Here is an 18,433-nt window from a genome sequence, read left to right on the forward strand (position 1 = left end):
CATTATTATCGATACCGCATACAAAAGGACAACTAAAGGTAATAACAGAATCGTACATCGATGTTACTAAAAACGCACAGAAAGAAATGGGTGCGAAATATTTGAATAGATATTATTGATCAACATGTTTAAACGACGTGCTTCATTCAATGAACGACAAGGATCACTGTGTGTGAATGAAAAAGATTAGAGGAGGTAACTGCAAAGATTATCACTGTTATTATGTCCCTATGTGGTCTATGGGACACTGCATGTTTGGAAATCACGAGTGGCTAGATTATGTCTAGCTGTAAAAAGAAATGATCAAATTGGCTAGGAAGACGAGCGATCCAGGTACCGTCTCAGTTGAGTATGTCTATAATTCGCATTTATGCGTGGGATAAGGGCGGAGTGTTGAACGCGCTTGTCTCATTTGAAAAGCCCGCGCTATTCATTTGCTTGTGCGATACTGTTGTTGCACTGGCATGTGAGAGATATATATATTTGTATTTGTAGATGTACGTTAGGTATATAGAACGTGCACAAGCACAAGTACATAGCAGCTGCACTACCTTACATGAGGTGCTATTCATGAACGAACAAACGAACGGGCGTCACGAAGCCATGAAAATAATGAGAATAATTTAAAATCTCTTACTAAAATAAACACTAGCTAGCCCCGTTGTAATTTACGAGATTGCTTTACATCATTAGCAGCATTGTTGTAACGGAAGAGAAAAGGGTAGCAATTGGTTCGCAGAAGAACCATAAATCGTTCCTTTCGACGCCAGAGATCCAAAAATAAACTGGACATTTCCGCTATCATTAAAAATGGTTTATATTTCGTATTGTTTATTCACTTAAGTTAATTATAATGCGCACGAAATAGCTTTATTGTCAAAATCCATTTATTGACCTCATTGGCTGTTGAAACGCTTTACAGAAATTTGCGCGCACTCTATAAAGCGAAAATGTAGTGAATTTTAGCCTTTGCATTGAAAATTGATGGTCCCTACAAATCAAGTCGAATCTAAAAATGTATGATATATTTTTATTTTTTGTTATTAGTCTGTGAACATTAAAGTTACATGTGTTAGGTGTTCTGTGTTCTCTTACACACAAATAACACATCCTTCAAAGTATATCAAGCTCTAAGGGTTTAATAACGACTGATTTCATCGAACAAATAGATAAACTGTAGCAACCAGATCTAATATAAAATTAATGCGATGAACGCTCCTAGAAATGACAGAGAAATGCAGCTGGCTTGCTTTCAGGACTCCCGTCAGTAATGTAATGCAAAATCATAATATAATAATAACAATTAATAGTTTAGGATACCATGGAAACGGATGGTCCCATTGCACCAAATAAGGGTGACAATTATTGAAATCTAGGCTACTTATTTCGTCTACCACATATCAGCGTTAGGAGGTAATCGTGCAGAAATCTAGAACAGATGGGAGCAAGGCTTTGCCCTTACTTCTCTATCTAGCCCAGATGTAATTATTATTTTATATTAATAATAAATATAGTAAGAATAATAAATGCTACAATTAAAACTAGTGAAAGCACGCGCATGATTTCGCATAAATATAGAGGTACAGTTGGATTACACGATATCGTACGATTTCTTTCGTTCCAAATTTCACGGCAAGGAACGTAAAATTAGTAGACGACAACTCACAAATGATGAGCCTTTTTATAGTTCTTCTTTTTTGACGAATTTGTTTCCCTTTATTGTGTTTACATAGATACACTAACGTTATCAATAATATAGGCATTCCAATATGTCGAAGTTTATTGCGCATCGTTGTCGGAGGGTCGATTTGTGTTTTACTAGGCATCTTAAGTGAGCTGATAGAAGTCACACTGCGTAGTACATACAAATCGACTATGCCGAGTAAATAGTCCAGACAAAAAGGTCTTTTGTTTATTGTCCAGGTTATATGATCTTATAATTACACGTAATCAGAGTTGGAATGGTCTCAATAATAGGGCAAAATCTGGCAGACGAGAGGGCCGGCTTTACCAGGGCAAATACCGTCATACACGGTGTTCAGTTATAGGGATAATGAATTAGTGGCTAATATCATGCACTATGCTGAGAAGATGTGTTTTGTTCAATCCAAAGTAACAAGTAAACATAGAAACCAGAGAGCCTGAGCGTGACAAGGTTTCTCAAGAAAACAGCGTGATCTAGTTGAAGTAAATGTTTCGCTCGCCAAATAATATACCACAACAAATTGTTTGATCAACATGAACGAGACGTCAGGCACATTCTCCAAAATTACTGGCTTATGCAGGAGGCGGAAACGAATGTACTCTTTCTAGGTACGCCTATAGTGGTAAGCAATGTTGCAAGATGCCACCTTTCGTCGGGCTAAATACTACGACTCGAAAGATGATAGTTTTTTTCGATATGCTCATCACCAACACACGCTGTAGTGCTCATAAGCTCATCTAAAGCGCTAACGTAGCAAGTGTTTCTGTTACGTGCTTCCCAATCTTCGTTGACCAGAGCGGAAGGCAAAGCTTTGTGCTGAACGTTCATACCGACGATCCTAGTAATCATACTGTATTTTAGCCACACAGAAGTACCACAGATAGAACAAAATAAACGTGTGGCTTCTCGGTGAGATCAGCAGGGCTGTATAGAACAATGTCACAGCAGCACTCCATAATCGCACAGAGAACCCCCAAAACAACACAACTAAAATATCCCTTCTCACATGAGAATGATTCACTGCGACGATGACCGATGAAGGGGTCCAGTGAAGTCTGCCATCTTCGTTACGTCAGTGCGCGGTTGGGAAGCATACAAGCGTTCCATGTTAAACGAGAACCAAGCATTCAGCCAGAGGAAGTGTCTGTCTCTATGTGGCTACGAACGTATCTTGACAAACTTTTGACAAGTGGACTTCTGGACGTGGTAACGGCCAAACTTTGTTGATGCTTGCTTCTCGGTGAAGCCCAACATACGATTCTGCTGCTGTGATGTTTGTTTCATGAGTTTTCCTCCCACTCATTGTTGAACACGTCAGAGGTAACAGCGTCATAAATGACACAGCGAAGGCAATCGCGATATGGTCAACGTCTTTTCAGCACTTTTTTTCTTAGGCTTATGGTGAAAATGTACAGTTGGCTTACTTTTCACGCTTAATTAATCTAACATAGAAACGTTTGGAGGTTTGAGAGAGATGAGATGGATTGAACAGGCAGTAAAATAGGGACATGTTAACAAAACAAAAAAATATGTTAACAAACTGTCGTTATCGACAGCGTAATGAGCGATAGGTAATAATGATTAGGTTTACTATGTCATTAAACACGCTGACGCTTGAGGCGCAGGCTTTAACATGCAGTAGGATAATACGCAGCCTGGTTCACTTTGATCTTTCCAGACAAGCACAGGATTTAATAACAAATATGGTATCGCTTCTTAGCATATTTACGGTCTGTTCGATAAGATCAATTGTCGACTCTCAGGATTAAATCAAGATGCAAAGCAATCGTTTGTCACCCTGACTGCGGCACTGTGCATAAATATATGGATAGATTTTAAGTCGTAACACTAATTATTGCCAATATTGACGATATTTTCCTTAGCAGTATAATTCGTACATAACTTGACCGCAACAGTTGGGACACTCAAGAAGCGTGAATTTGCCGGCCTGTAGCCGAAATGTAAACAAACCAGCAGACGCTTTCGCCTACCTCTATACCTTGTAGCTACCTGCTGAGCCAAGGATCATTACCGCAAGCGCTACCTGCAGCGGTCCCGTTTTAACAGATTGTCTCGTCAACGCCTTCGAGCAGAAACACGCGTCTTGTCGTTGACATCGGTAGCTCCTCTGGAATAGATGAGTACATCCGTAAAGTTCATTCTTTCGTTGTCTTGAATGAGCTAGCTTAAATTAACTTTAATTCATTACGCCATCCATGAGCAGCGGTCGATCTGTAGCAGGACATTAGTAAGAAAGTGAACAGAAGGAGCATGAAGTCGTACGAAGTGGACATCCTTTGTGCCCATCACGACCCAACAGGGCGGTAAACTATAAACGTTTCTTTTTCATCAAGAGAAAGCTCTGTTCAACTTATATTAGATAATACCCAAAGGTACATAAGAAAAAATTATAAATAGCTACGGCGCAAAAACCAAGCTACACTCATACATACTCACCTTATATAATTCCCAATTTGGGTCATCTGTTTTTTTCTTTGATATGTTACCTATTTTTGAAGCTGGGTGTTTCTACTACAAAGTGGTAATATAAATGCACTCTATTGATGTATAGCCAATTGGAGATTTGCGAATTGATTAGAAAGGCTGCGGATAAATATTCTGAAGTATGTTTTCCCTTTTCAGGTTTCATAATGTAGGCTGAATAGATCGTTTGCTAATAATTACTGCCTCACTTACGTTAACATCAAATTTACCTTAGACATAATGGTAATCATTTTGGATTCATGATGTAAAATTATTATTTCGCGGTAGTCGGTTAAAAAACAGAAAACTAAAGCGTAGTATAGATTTATCATGTTTCAATTAAACCCTTACTGCACGGAAAATAATAAAAACTTAGGGAATCTCGCGAAGCTTTTTCTTAATTGTCTCCATTGGCCGCTTATTTCTTGGTTATTAACCTTATTTTAATCTCGGAAAAATGCCGTTTTTCACATATACATGGAATAACACCAAAAGATTATTGATATTGTTGTCCGATAGCCTAGACGACATCATGCAAATGTGCCCTGTTCGTTCAGGTGAGTTTAAAGAGCCCGCGAATGACCTCGTGTTATTTCATCAATCGGTGAAATCTGCTGCAGTGTCGATCACCGACTCTTCGATCTAGATGTCTTTCATATGGCTTAAACTTGATCTCTTTTCATTTTGTCACCGCATTCTTTAATCATTCCCACGGATCGACTCTGCTCAAAATGCTAACACAATAGATCTCTTGGTATTATGCAAGAACTATAACTAGTGCTCGTTCTATTATTGGCAATAGCACCTGCGGCCACCTTCAGACATCGCAATATCTGGTCCAACCGACATCACTGTTCCTAAGTGCAATCTGGGCCCGCCCATATTAACAAGTATGTGTGTATATTTTGTGCAATATTGCTCCTTCATACTTGACATCCATTCTTCGCTGCAGTGACGGCCATTGTCCATTCATTTATCTATCGACTACTGCTGTACAGCGGTCTGTTACCCGCCATGCGATCGTGCCGGCCCTCCTCTACACAACGCTGTTGTCATAAAAACAGTAGCGATTAACGTCTGCAGTCTATATATTTTCAGAAAGGTTCGGTTACAAAAAAAATCACTCGTCAAAGCACCCGCTATTCGTTTCTACACCCCCGCTCCCTCTCCGGTCATTTGCCGACGATATGCTACGCTCAGGTGAGACTTTCTTTATACCTGTATCTAACTTAAAGCAACTGGCTTCCCAAGTTGTAACGGAGCGATTGTTTCACACAGTTTTTATGTCCACATAACCCGTTTCCATGGGTACGCTCGTGGATACACAAATATAAAAACATGTTTACGCACAAATCGACATAAGATGCAAGTATATAGATATGTATACACAAGAATGAGTTTTTAGCGGCTGTCGCCAAGCAGCGCAGAACTTAGGATCCAGCGTTCAGAGTAAGGCGCGACTCGTTAGTCTGACGGCTCAATTTTGACCAAACGACAAACAAAGACGGTTGACGAGTCGAACGATAATGTTTTACACAACAGCAGGGTGTTGTCAACGGGCACAAGCCAGGGAACCACGGAAGAAGTGACTCTGGTCATACTGAATTGCAGCCGCTGCAGCCAGTTAATAAGAAAATGCTCAAAAATTGCTGCTATTGTCAAAATCTTGTCCACGTTAGTCGATATTGATCGTCTGATATGGTTCGTCACCCAATCGTCATTGAGCCGGCCGGTCAGTTCGATCATCATTATTTTCCCAAAGTTTCGTCGCGCAACGCACGGTGCCGTTTGTTTTGGTACCGGCTGATCTCAAGGGGCAATAAGCTAGCGAATGAGCGAACCAGAGAGACAATCCAACCAGCCAATATTGGAAGGGTTGGTGGTCTGCGTTTACTGTGTGCAGAGAAAAAAAGCCTCTGATAGATAAGACGATCAAGAAGAAGAGGGAAAGGTGGCAATAGCTGCATTACTGAAAACAGTATGTGATACGTTCCGTAGCGTGCACTTGCACGCGTGCACAGGAATTCTTACACAGAGACGCACACACTCGTCAAAGTCGTTCCCATACACCAGCCGGTGGGATGTTCTACATAGGCCCCAGCACACAATACCCGCGACCCATGTGATGGTCGACGCTGACCGACACATATTTCCGACGGTGTCTTTTCAACAACCCCATTCACTGTGTTTTCGCTCCACTCGCAATGGCATAGCGAGAGAGAAAGAGAAAGGGAGGCGTGTCTATTTAAACAACTGCATAAAATGTGATGATGCGCTGATATGGGAGAACAAATATCTTTACAGATAAACAACACAATCGAGGGGTAGGATTCTTTGCTTCACCCCAAGGGGACAGAGGACTCAACCGAGGGTAGCCCGCGGTAGAGAAAAAGAAGGCGCAACAAGACATAGTCTCGTCCTCCTGGGTGCCTGCCTGCTTGTCTGTGTCATTGCTTGATATTACACAATATATAGAATATCAAACACAGTCACATAGCTTCTCTCTCTAACACACAGTTAGTTACAGATAGACAAACGCTCAGTCCGACCATCTAGCCAAGCAACCCGCTGGCCACGCGGATCGAAAGAAATACACATTCAGCCTGACATCGATCTTCTTTTACTGCGTTATCATCGTTGGCTTCGTTGACCGATAGGGTTGAAACTGTTCAGTAACAACGGCCGACGCTGCCTGCGACAGTGGCTGTGCTCTTGGCTCGGCATCTGACCAAATTGGCGTTCAGCTCCACTGCGTCACGGTAACTATAGTGACGACCGAACGACTAGAAACGACCGTTAGGATGAACGCTGCCCTCCGACTTCCCCAAAATTCCCACTCCGGTGCCGTTCCGACTTCCGGCGTTTTTCACACAGCTCCAAAACGGGAATAGGACCAACACTGCGGTTACGGCCGCATCAGCGCCAGCACTGTTAAATTGATGGCGTTCTGCGACTATTGGACCGGTGCGCGCGCCGTTAGCGTGCGTTGCTCGTGCCGTCCATCTGCTGGCCGATCTAAAATAGACGTCAAAATTGTCACTACTGAATCGATGTGTCTTTAAGATTTCATCATCAGCTGGATCAGCGGATGTTGTAGTAACCGTTCAAGCACCAGCAGCGGAAACCAACCACAACGATAAAGCAGCTACAATGGCAACGAAGTCATTAATATTGTCATAACAACAATAGAAAACGGCAGACCACAGAACCATCGGTGGCTGGCGTCATCGGCGATGTCACCTATTTAACCAAGGGCAGAAGTTGAAGATAGGCGCGGCCGAACGGCTTGTAACAAGCAGGGTACTACAGATTAGCAGTGAATAGCGCACATTGAAGGGAGGCATTGTTATCGTTAACAGCCATTGAATAACAATCTTTGAAACGACAAGAAATCAATGGTGAGCTAATCAACGTACATGCACGTAGAGGCTCATGCACTCCTGTGGTACTATACAATAAAAAAAAAAAAAGAACAGCAGTATAAATGTTAACAGAAATTCGCTGAAAGGGACAACACAAATACACTGATCGGTCGGCGATGGCAACGTTGACAGCTCTCTCAGATATTCGGGAATCTCATACGTGCGTATCGATGCACGCATGGAGATTTGTTGGAAAGAAGAGATTTAAAGCAGGAAAACTAGCAAGATGGCGCGCTCTTCATGTTAAGCTAACAAATACACTTGACAAGGCAAAGATCGAATCCGTGACTGTATGTGTAACTATTAAGGCCTATAAATTGTAGGTGTTATATGGCGCATTCAAGAAAGTCCATCGGAAATTTCCCATAAAATAGTAAAAGCATCTCATCGAGTACTCACAACTGCAGGAGCCTTTAGAAAAAATCGCCCGGGTAAATTTGGTGTTGCTTTGCGGTTGTCTTTGCGGTTAACCTAGCTAGTATGAACACGATCTGAATATACATATTTAAAATTTAGAATGACTTTTAGAAGTTCTTCAACCAAGTCTTTTTTACCAGGTGATCTCAGAACTTTGATTCAACTAACAAAGCTAGAACACTTCTCTAAAGATGTCAGAAAGCAGAAGGTGTAAGTTTTGCGAAAAATAAATGTTGCGTAGTCCGATTCTCCAGTTTGATGTAACTATATTTAACTAGACTATGGCAACACCTTCTTGTGAAAATTAAATGCAGATTTTTACCCTGGAGGGTCGCCTTAAGAGCTAGACATTGCTTGTAGAAAATCAGGCAAAAATATTTAAGCTTGAATCACCCGTCGCGTGCTTTGTGCGGACGCAGCTCGTGAAGATTCATTATAGTTTTATTAAATCTATATCATTTATTACGTACTAGGGACAAAAAGCAAACCTGGCTCTTGTCACGCGACTGAACTAAGAGCAGTCAAATTTTAACGAGTGTAACTTAAACGGGTTTAATCTGTTGAATCATAAAGTAGCAAATTAAGATTTCCGCACGAATTTTCTTCGGTGTTTTGACAACACGTACGTTACGAACAAATATGGATGTTTTGCTCGACAAATTAACGATTATGTAGAATATTTTGATTAGTGTTAACACATTAAACTATCCAAGGAAGGTATTCGCTGATAACTCTGTTGAGCTCGTCTCAATTACCCTTGTATGAGTAAGCCACCCCTGAAGATTTCCTATGCATCTTCAAACCCGGTCTGTCATGTCGGTGGGAAGCTGCTACGTTATCACAAGTTTTTTTGTGATGACATAGCAGCATTTTGCCCTTTTCATTGCTGTTTGCAGTTTGTAGCCTAAACTAGATTTGTGACAGGCTTCGTTTTGATATGGGTGGTAGTAGTACTCAAGTGTTGGAGTTTAGATTTCAGAATCATACGATATTTGGTAGTAATTTGTTTGTTTCTCATAGAAGTAAGGTTTTATGAAGAAGGCTGCGGGTAAGATTAAATCGCAGATAGTTAGATAAATGGCTCGTAATCTCCAGCAGGACCCATTTTCGTTTAACTAAAGGACAACTTCATTAAATGCTCATAAGTAAGTAACCAAAGTAACATAACAAAAATAGACGCTAGGCGGGTTCTGTGAGGATGACTCATAATCACAGAAGATGTACAGCTATATTTCTAAATGCTTCCCTAAAAATGTTATCACGAGGGTAAATATGTACCTGTCACAGACGGAACCTCACCGTACGTTTGTAATATAGATACGTGTCACGCTGATTACTCATTGCCCTGTATCAGTCAACATGAATCGATCATTCCCGAGACGACTACCTTCATGTCTAGTGGACCTACGAATCTCTCGGGATCTCCCAAAAATAACTTTTCCGGATTACAGATCTCAGTTAGACTCTGGTCAAGGATGAAATGTGACTACACACGCGTTTGTGACATTTTCTAGTCTAAGGTCTTAGGGTTTTTCAAGTAATAGCTTTCGAAACTATCACCGACTTGTATCCTCTAGATATCCAAATCCAGTGACCCAAACACGCAGTTTGCAATCACACAGCCTCTTGTACTTAAGCTGTTATCAATACGATCAGCCGAACAGAGGAGACCATAAGACTATCTAATACGTTTGAAGAAACGAGACACAAAATAGTAAGCAATCTACACAAAATCGGCTAGGTTGAATAAAATTAAATTTTCGTTAAAGTTGGCAAAAAGTTTATTACTAACCTTGCGCTCGTGATATTGACAATAGTAAAATTACTTCCTTTCAAAAAATCTTCCAGCAATACATCTTATCTATTTATGATCAATGTAGATACAGGCATAATATAAATAGCATTATGTAAATCTACAGAAACTACAGAAAAAGAAACATGGTTTTCTTTTCCAATCTTTCAATTATATCCCGCTACGATCCTCTAGGCGTAACGATGGTAATGTTACCGATTAAAACACACGACTTTATTCTTGCCAAAACTATATTAACATTGAGTTTGTCTGTACAGTGATGACGACGACGACGACGACATTATTTAATGCCCCTTTAAACTCATCCCATCTGAATGGAGGGCATGTCGGAGATTGGCAGACAGATGAAATCTATCACTCAGCCATCATTATAAAGATCATATGCTCGATACTGACGTCATTCATCATCCATCGTTAAGTTACTTTTATCTTTCAATTACTTTTTCACTACATAGCAAATTGACGTCGAACGAACGTCCTCGAGTCCACCGAAGATCGCATTATGGGATCACGTATTTTATCACGTATTTTTAGTATCTATTATATATAATAAATTCATGTAGAATGTATGCTTACACATACCTACTTCGATTGTATATGAAACAAACATAAGCTCGTGCCAAACGTGTGCGGTTGTTAACAGATGACCGAATGGTTGTCGCCAACTGCCGTCACACAACGACTCCCAAGTAATTGAATATTTATCTGTTCCATTGAAGAATACATACAGACCAAGTTCCAATATTATATAGTGGTTTTACGAGATGAACGCCAGATTGTCCTGTCCATCTGGCAGGGATGTTCAGATCATTTTTCAACACCGTTTTGGCGATATGTTGTATGTTATGCTCAATGAAGGCAGCCTTAATGTGGTATACATACCTCTTATGTGTTTACGTTTGGCTGAGAACAAAAAATGAACGTAACGCTAATAGTCGCGTAAAGCCACTGCCCTTGCAGTTCACCACCGCATTTACTACGGATATTCAACAAATCTTCATCGTCAACATGACGGCCAACATGAGCTTCGTCCGATCACGCGTCCTATTATCGGGTGGTACACGCGAACCTAATGAGCAAATTACTAATAATTTGCATGTATTTTTTGCCTTTTTTTTTGTTGCGTTTTCATCTTGTTTAAGAGACGTTTCTGATTTTCTCAGAAAAACGCTATCGAGTTTTTCTGCTGCCGCTTATAACGCAGCAGAGGATAGAAATGGCGTTTAGTTAAACGTTACTGCAGTGATGGATACTGTTGTCAACGCGGATGGCAGCACCATGCCAGGCTCTAGTTGTTCTATGCGTCGTTATAGAAGTTAGACAGAATGTGTGCTACGGCCCCGCAAGGATCAGTCCAACAAAAAATAAAGTCGTTTTCCCAATAGCAAATACATGCTTTGCCGTTTGCCCGTGTTACCACAGTACGAATACTCGATTTGTATCGTTTTTTTTATCAAGTGGCATCGTTCTTTCGCACACAGTTATGACGGCGTTATATCAGTGGCTTACTCAGGCCACTTTACTAGTTAAGACGATTTGTTACAGCAGCGTATAGAATCCGTCAATGAACATTAACGTTTAGTGGCAGTAGCCTATAGTAGAGAGTATCTAAATACAGGACAAGCTGTTAACTTACTTACTTACTTAGTTAGTTAAAACTGGCAGAATTAAGTACTTGCTTTTATTCAGGTCCGAACATCGACTGTACGTATATGGTGTCGCCGGCCGTCATCTTTCGCTTATAATTGATTACACACGACTAATTACAGGGTCTGTATATTACGTTGAAACATGTCGTTTTTTTTCTCACGAGAACGCGAAGATGACTAGTTCCTGGATAAAGGAGCTTTGGGAACAAAGTACCCCACATAGTGAATAGTGCAAAGCTACATATCCATATCAGATCATGCTCAGTGATCCCAGATCTGATCTAAATTGGCATTATCTTAATGAAAAATGGCATTTTCGAATGATCATTGACTTCTTCGATAAAATGTAAATATTTTGATAATGCCAAAGTAATGCGCGTATATATACGTTACCTATGAATTTCCAGTAGCAGCTGGTGTTCTAAATAGTGGTTACATTATAATAATACGTTACTTGGTTTCTGTGGTTGTAATGGACCCAAATGCTGAATATTGACAAATGCGCAGATTCATTCTATGGGGACGCCAAAAAGACGCTTGTCACCAGTGCAAACTGTCCACAAAACCAAACAAAATTTGATAATTTCTTAATAAATGGATAAAAAAGTTCAAGGACCCCCTACACTGTACAAAGGACAAACGTATGAGGTTTAAATTAGGACTTCGTTGTTACTTTGTAGAACAAGATCGGTAAAGAGACGTTCGGTGAATAGTCAAGGCCTCATCGAAGTAAATATTATGTCGTATGCAATCGCGAGGAACATCTATTGAAGAGTAAGTGCATTCGGGACAGGCCGGCGTGATCTCGTAGCTTTACGTCTTTTTTTTAGTGTGGTCAAAGAAAGGTTTTTTTTTCTGGCAAAGTTACAATGCTTGTGACGAACAAGGCTGATTGTTGCGAGCAGTAAAAATGTATAGTTTGACCGACAGGCACAGAAATAGGATCCCCATTCAAACTGTTCGCTATTGATTTAGCGGATTACATGTCATTAGAATATAAAAGATTATTTAAATAATCACTTAAAACGTGTTTCCATAAAACATCAAGCTATCCGTAAAAAATGTCACCAAAATTAACGTGAGACAGCAGGGTCGTTCTGTCAGCCTAGATCGACGCCATCGATACCAAAAATCGTGCGCTCCAAGAAGACGGTTACTACGGTGATCTTTTTACCGAGCTACGGTGATGGCTGTTTCCGCTAGACTGTAACACACTGTAGCAGTGTTCATCGCTTCTTTTCTGCTTGGAAAGACCTCTGCTCAAACACGTAACGTAGTGCAGCATAAGAACGAAGTCATAGAACGTCACCGTGGCCATATTGGTGACTGATTGTATTAGATGGACGGAAATTTATCGCTTACATTGACGATGGGTTCATCACAATCGATGCGTAACGTGGTATTGGCAATGGGTGCAGTTGTGGTGGCAGGAAGATATTTAACAGTAGTGCTAATAATAATAATAACAAGAGTGGTACTCGTGTTAACAACATCGCCTTCGCATAATCATTTATACAGTGAAGAAGAGTTAGTTGCGGCGCTGATAAAAGAATACATATATAAGTAGACACGTTATTCGTAGGTCTGACGGTAGCTGTACGTAGCCCGGTCGCGTCGCGTTCAACCCAATACATCGCCGCTGGATGTTAGTTCTCAATTAAACCTTAATAGCTTCACAAGCGAATGTATGTGCGTGTGTCTGTTATCTGAGGAAGCGATCAGACGCCAATCCGAAGGTATTAGTATAACAGAAATTCGAACGCGTTTGTTTGCAGGGAGACATGTTCATTGTCAGTGCCGTTTATATACTAATACAATTATGTTATAATATGTCCGATATTTCTCTATGAAGAAAAAATCTCAGAGCGGTGTCAATAAAATGAAAAATCTCCAAGAGCCTTCTCAAGTGTTTAATACGATGCGTTCCACTTGCCTGCTTCAGCTGTGATACGAGTGCTACGAAGAATGTACATATACATCAGCATTGACAATGTTTGTAAAGAATCACCCTTAGCATGTATCAAAGATGTGAATTATTGAAATCTACAACTTCTGAGCGCGGCGCAAAGATCGGTTGAAAAGAAATCTTGATTGCTTTCAGGGGGCAAAAGCAGGTTGTAAGTTCGTATTTCCTTAATATACGCATCAATGAAGTTGCTTTTAATAGTTTTTACGGTTCGGTTGAACACAAACGTTCCCAAGATACTGGCAATGGGGTATAATATAAATTAAACAATGATGCGATGTCAAATCATTAAGAATATTGATGTAGTTGCCTTTTGGCTCACTTTCCAACAAGCGCCATGTTGGGATTCAATTCCGCTCAAATAACGGTCGGTTTCTGTAGATCGGTGATCATGGCAAGCGCTTATTATCTTACTATTTATATTACATTAAACTGCAAACAATATTCCCCTGACTTACAGGAAAATCGTCTTACCGAACTAAAAAAACGTAAGTTCTCATGCTTCAGGAAATATGAAAAGAAAGATGCTGAGTGGCTGGTTGTTCTCCTCACAGATAACTTGGGTGATGCCCGAATCCCACACAGATGATATTCTCTAGATAGACCGTGTATACTGATAACAATTCATTTGGCTTTCTTCCCATAGACTAGAAATCATTTGCAGGACGCGTTTTGCTTTAGTTTATAGAATAATTTACAAACAAAGTGTATAGTAGTGTAGCTTTAACGCCAGAAGTTTTCTGCTTATTTTAGCTATTGCAACTTCGACTTTCTCCCATCTGGTTAACCCTGATTGAATCGTTCTCAACTTATTACCGAACGAGACGTTCAGTGATTTCCCAGTGAAACTACTATAACTCTTTCCGAATTTATTATCGTCGCTCTTAAGAATGTTCTTATCTCTGACTTGACGACACAAATAACAATTGGCACTCTTTCTCAGTAGTAGTAAATTGATTTACCAAGACGCTCGATCTGAACTGGATGATGAAATGAATATTTTGTGTTATCGATCCTTCTCTGGTCAGGTTCAGTTGAGTAAACTTATTGCGTCGTATCTATAAGTAACTTCGACAAAGCTGCCTCGTGTAAAAAAAAAGTTTGCCTAACTATGAATATGATTGGAATCAACTATGGGATGAATTCACGAACATGCACACAAATTGCGAACCGAACGCCGGTACCTTTCGTCATTAGTTGAAACCATACATCTATATTATTACTATTAGGACCAAGCGATTTTCTAAACTGCGAGTTGTCCTATATGCCTCGGTATGGAATCCTTCTTGAAATATTTTCACATTTGTGGTTTTTACTGAAGACGAATAGGATGAATGAACGACGAGACGAATGAATGAAATACAAGGTTGTGATCAACCGAAATACTGTCTAAGGCCAATCAGGAGTCGAGTATGTCCTCTCTGACCAGACCCGTGACATATGCTAGGGCTTGATTCGATATTATGGCTCTCCAAATATTGACGTCTAGCGAACCTTCACACCCATATAAATACCGTTTTAACGCTTCTTGCGAGCTTCTTTCTTGTGAGCAAGGTTTTGGAGTAACCTGCTTAGGGGTATAGCCATGCAGGTGGTTCTTGGTAGGTTTATCTAGGGTTTCCTCAGTAGACCTGTGTAATCATTTGCCAATGGTAAAATTCAAATTAGCGATGGCCGTACGTTCATGGCCATTACGGCAACGCCCTCGAAGAGGTACGCATTAGTCCGTACACTTTTTGAATCCCTTGGAGTGCTTAAATGATTACTACATTCAATTTCTGACTACGAGAATCTATAATAATATATAATTTGCATAAATGAAGCAAGCTCATCATTGTAGTTCTTTCTACATATATACAAAATATCCCGAAAAATGTTTCAGTGGTCATAGCCTCCGGACCGTCCTTCTTCTTTAGTTGGAAATAATGAGTGGATTAATTTTTAAACAGAAAAATTGAATAAAAAAAGCTGTTGGAGGTATGGAAGTGTTATAGAAGTACAAAGACGATATCGCAGCGAGTTTCATACAAATCCGCCTCCGCGATTTATAACTAAGAGAATAAAAGATATTTGAAGCGGACGGAAGTATTGAGGAAGCTTATATACCACTTTCCGGAAGACCAGGAAGCGTCACCAGCCAAGAGAGAGTAGCTGAAAAGTACTGCAAGGTTACATGAAAAAAAAACATCTCAAAAGTCCATGTATTAATGAAAGTAGTGGTAATTTTCAATACTTGCGGTAGGAGAGAAAATGGAACATCTAGATTCTTCTTCAATTTTAAGATGAGTTACACGTAAACAAAAAAAAGATACAAAATAAAGCACATATTCTTATTTCTCGTTACAAGAGGCGTTATTAGCTAGAATATGCCTAGTCTTCCTAGCAACATACAGTTGTAATAATGGCCTGGTCCTGCCCATTTCACGCGCGTCATCAGCGTCGCTATGACCGCTGCTACTGCTGCAAACAATCAAACTAGCCTGCCTCAGTTTACCTGTTCATTAAGGACGCAATGTATAACGTCTAGCAGGGCTTCGTAATAAAAAGAACGGAGGGGGTGCAAGGCGTGTGGGGTTCGCCTCTGTCAAGAAAGTGCGCCGCCGTCGATACATGTCTATGTTCGTCTGCTTGCGCACAGCAGCGGCAGCGGCAGCCTCTTCATTCAATTCGGTAAGTTTCATTCATGGATAAACCCTGTACTTCGCCCCATACCAACTAACAAATAACAGAAAAGAACAAGATGCTCTAACATGGAGACGTTTGCAGAACTACCTACGTCGCCGTTGTAGAGTTGTCTGAACCCGCACGAACTGGGATAATAAGTAAAATCATTACTTTTGTCCATTCCATACCTTCATTCGGTTTCTAGCGTCGATTATATGTGAATATTTTTGCGTACGTCTGCATAATATATCGTGGTCGTAAAATCTGCGTACGCTCTTATTGCCACGTCTAACACGGCATGTCTATAGCCGCACGCGCTCCGCCTTCCCTATTTTATTGTTATTAACTTATTCTTCTTTCACACAGGTAACGTGTCTTTGCCCCCTGTCACTCACCCATCAGAAATACGGCGTACAATATCGTTCGCAGACGAGCTGCAAATTTGTTTTGACATCTATCAAAGGCATCGGGTGCCCCCTCAACGACGGAGCACGAGAGAACAGATTCTAAAGAACGACAATAATAATTACTGCCGTGATAATATTCCACTGTGTCAGGATTAGTGCAAAGACGGTCGTCGCTTTAAGTATACCTATAATCTGCAATAGGTGCCACCGACGCATCTTAGAACTATCGCGCCCTACGATGTTTAACCTTCGAAAACTTCAAATTAACATTGCTATTGACTTGGCCGTCATACAGAGGACCAAACCGATGCATAATACCCCGTCGACCATTTGCAATGAAAATTATGCAAAAAAAGAGCGTACAGAGGCAAACCTTAACATGATAACCTTGTTAGCAGACGGATCTGTTTTTTTTTTGTCATTTAATCAGGTGTGATCAAATGATAGCACTACAAGGTAAAGTTAATAGACATACCTCAGCCTATTTAATGCCTTGATACAATATATATATATATATATATACATGTACGATTTCGTTTATGACTTCGTCGTTAGCTAGAAAATATATCGTGGGTAATTAATTCACGTTTGCGATCTGGGAAGCCATTTAAGCTAAAATTTTATCTTTTAATGTTATTCATTATTCATTGTATATATATATGACATTTTTTTCTGTTTCTGCACTAGATGTATCACCGTTACACCATACAGGTGGGCGGCAGGCTGGTCCGAGGGCCGACAGTTGCTATTTAGTTGACAGCCCGTAAACTACAAAGGATTGCTTGTTTTAATACGACTCGTTAATAGTGCTTCAGTTGAGGATGGCAGTTAAGAGGCAATAGATAGTAAAAAAGCAGAAATTTCATCTATATATTTGCAACTAATAGTTCGCTCCAAATATCAATAATAAGCGTTTATACAATAGACGGGTTCAATATTTACTCAATAGGGATGATGAACGTAAAAGAAAAATAACTCGTCTTATATACAGTGGTGCCGGGATCTATTTTGTCTGCTAGAGTTCCGGTCATCGCTAGAGTATGAGGCGTATACTTCGTTACGCGTTATCGATCATTAGATTTCGTTCCCTAAAAGTTTCTTCTAACTAACAGTGATTAGTTCTTAATAGTTATTCACGATCGATATAGCGTTTACTTAAGTTGGAGCAAAATAAACTGATTCTATGTATATTGTACGGTATTGGATCGTTAATGAATATCCGTAGATCGATAAAGTTAACGTTTAATAGTGACTGTTGCTATTAGACCTATTAACTAGTTTCATGACACGTTTTAACTGATGGTACTCAAAGATTTTCAACAGAAAAGCGGCAATTAACTTAACCAACAATTGAATGATAAATTTGCCTACGCAGGCACAGCCTGTCAGCGCTGTTAACAGCCTAGTGCCTATGTATGTGTTTTTTTGCGCTTTCAGGTGTGCCTTGTTACGCTTTAGTTATCAAAAAAAAACCTCAGACAACACAGCTTATCTGTTACATATTTAGGCCAAAGTACAAACTTTACGCTCAATTGAAGCTAATGTATCATAGTCTATGAAAAAACACTATTGCTCTTTCGTTTATGAACGAAAGATCTTAGATTTAATTAGGTGATATTCGAAGTAATGTTTACCGTTTAGCTCAAGCGGATAATGCTTATCGCGGAATAGGCGGTCGCTGTTTGTCTATTGAGAAGCACAGCGCTTCGGCTGTGACGAACACTGCTAAAAAAATTCGAATACGGTTGCCAATTAAGCAACACAAGTGATGAGTCGAAACATCACTGAGGTCAGAACCTGTTATAAACAAAGATTTTTCCAATCAGCGTAACGCGGGTGTGCACCCGGAAAAACATGGCGGAGTACGTTATGCACTCAGTTATTCGAATTGCGATAAGATGCGACA

At 40.1% G+C, this 18,433-nt stretch overlaps 1 protein-coding gene and 1 long non-coding RNA gene across 4 annotated transcripts in view; one reads left to right on the forward strand and one right to left on the reverse strand.

Annotated features, from left to right (window-relative positions):
• Positions 1-18,433, reverse strand: part of LOC111266053 (uncharacterized) — a 43,209-nt gene that overhangs the window by 24,175 nt on the left and 601 nt on the right. The window lies entirely within an intron of this gene.
• Positions 1,484-17,722, forward strand: LOC111266055 (uncharacterized). 3 transcript variants are annotated; one of them, XR_015313295.1, is made up of 4 exons: positions 1,484-5,079; positions 5,288-5,389; positions 15,894-16,126; positions 16,487-17,722. It is a non-coding gene; the product is annotated as an uncharacterized LOC111266055 (long non-coding RNA). The 3 variants fall into 3 exon arrangements; XR_002683837.2 differs by having other exon boundaries at positions 1,485-5,079; positions 15,894-17,722; XR_015313294.1 differs by lacking the exon at positions 15,894-16,126 and having other exon boundaries at positions 1,485-5,079.

The sequence above is a fragment of the Varroa jacobsoni genome, unplaced genomic scaffold (genome assembly GCF_002532875.2).
Source record: "Varroa jacobsoni isolate VJ856 unplaced genomic scaffold, vjacob_1.0 scaffold_1047, whole genome shotgun sequence".
NCBI lineage: Eukaryota > Metazoa > Arthropoda > Arachnida > Mesostigmata > Varroidae > Varroa > Varroa jacobsoni.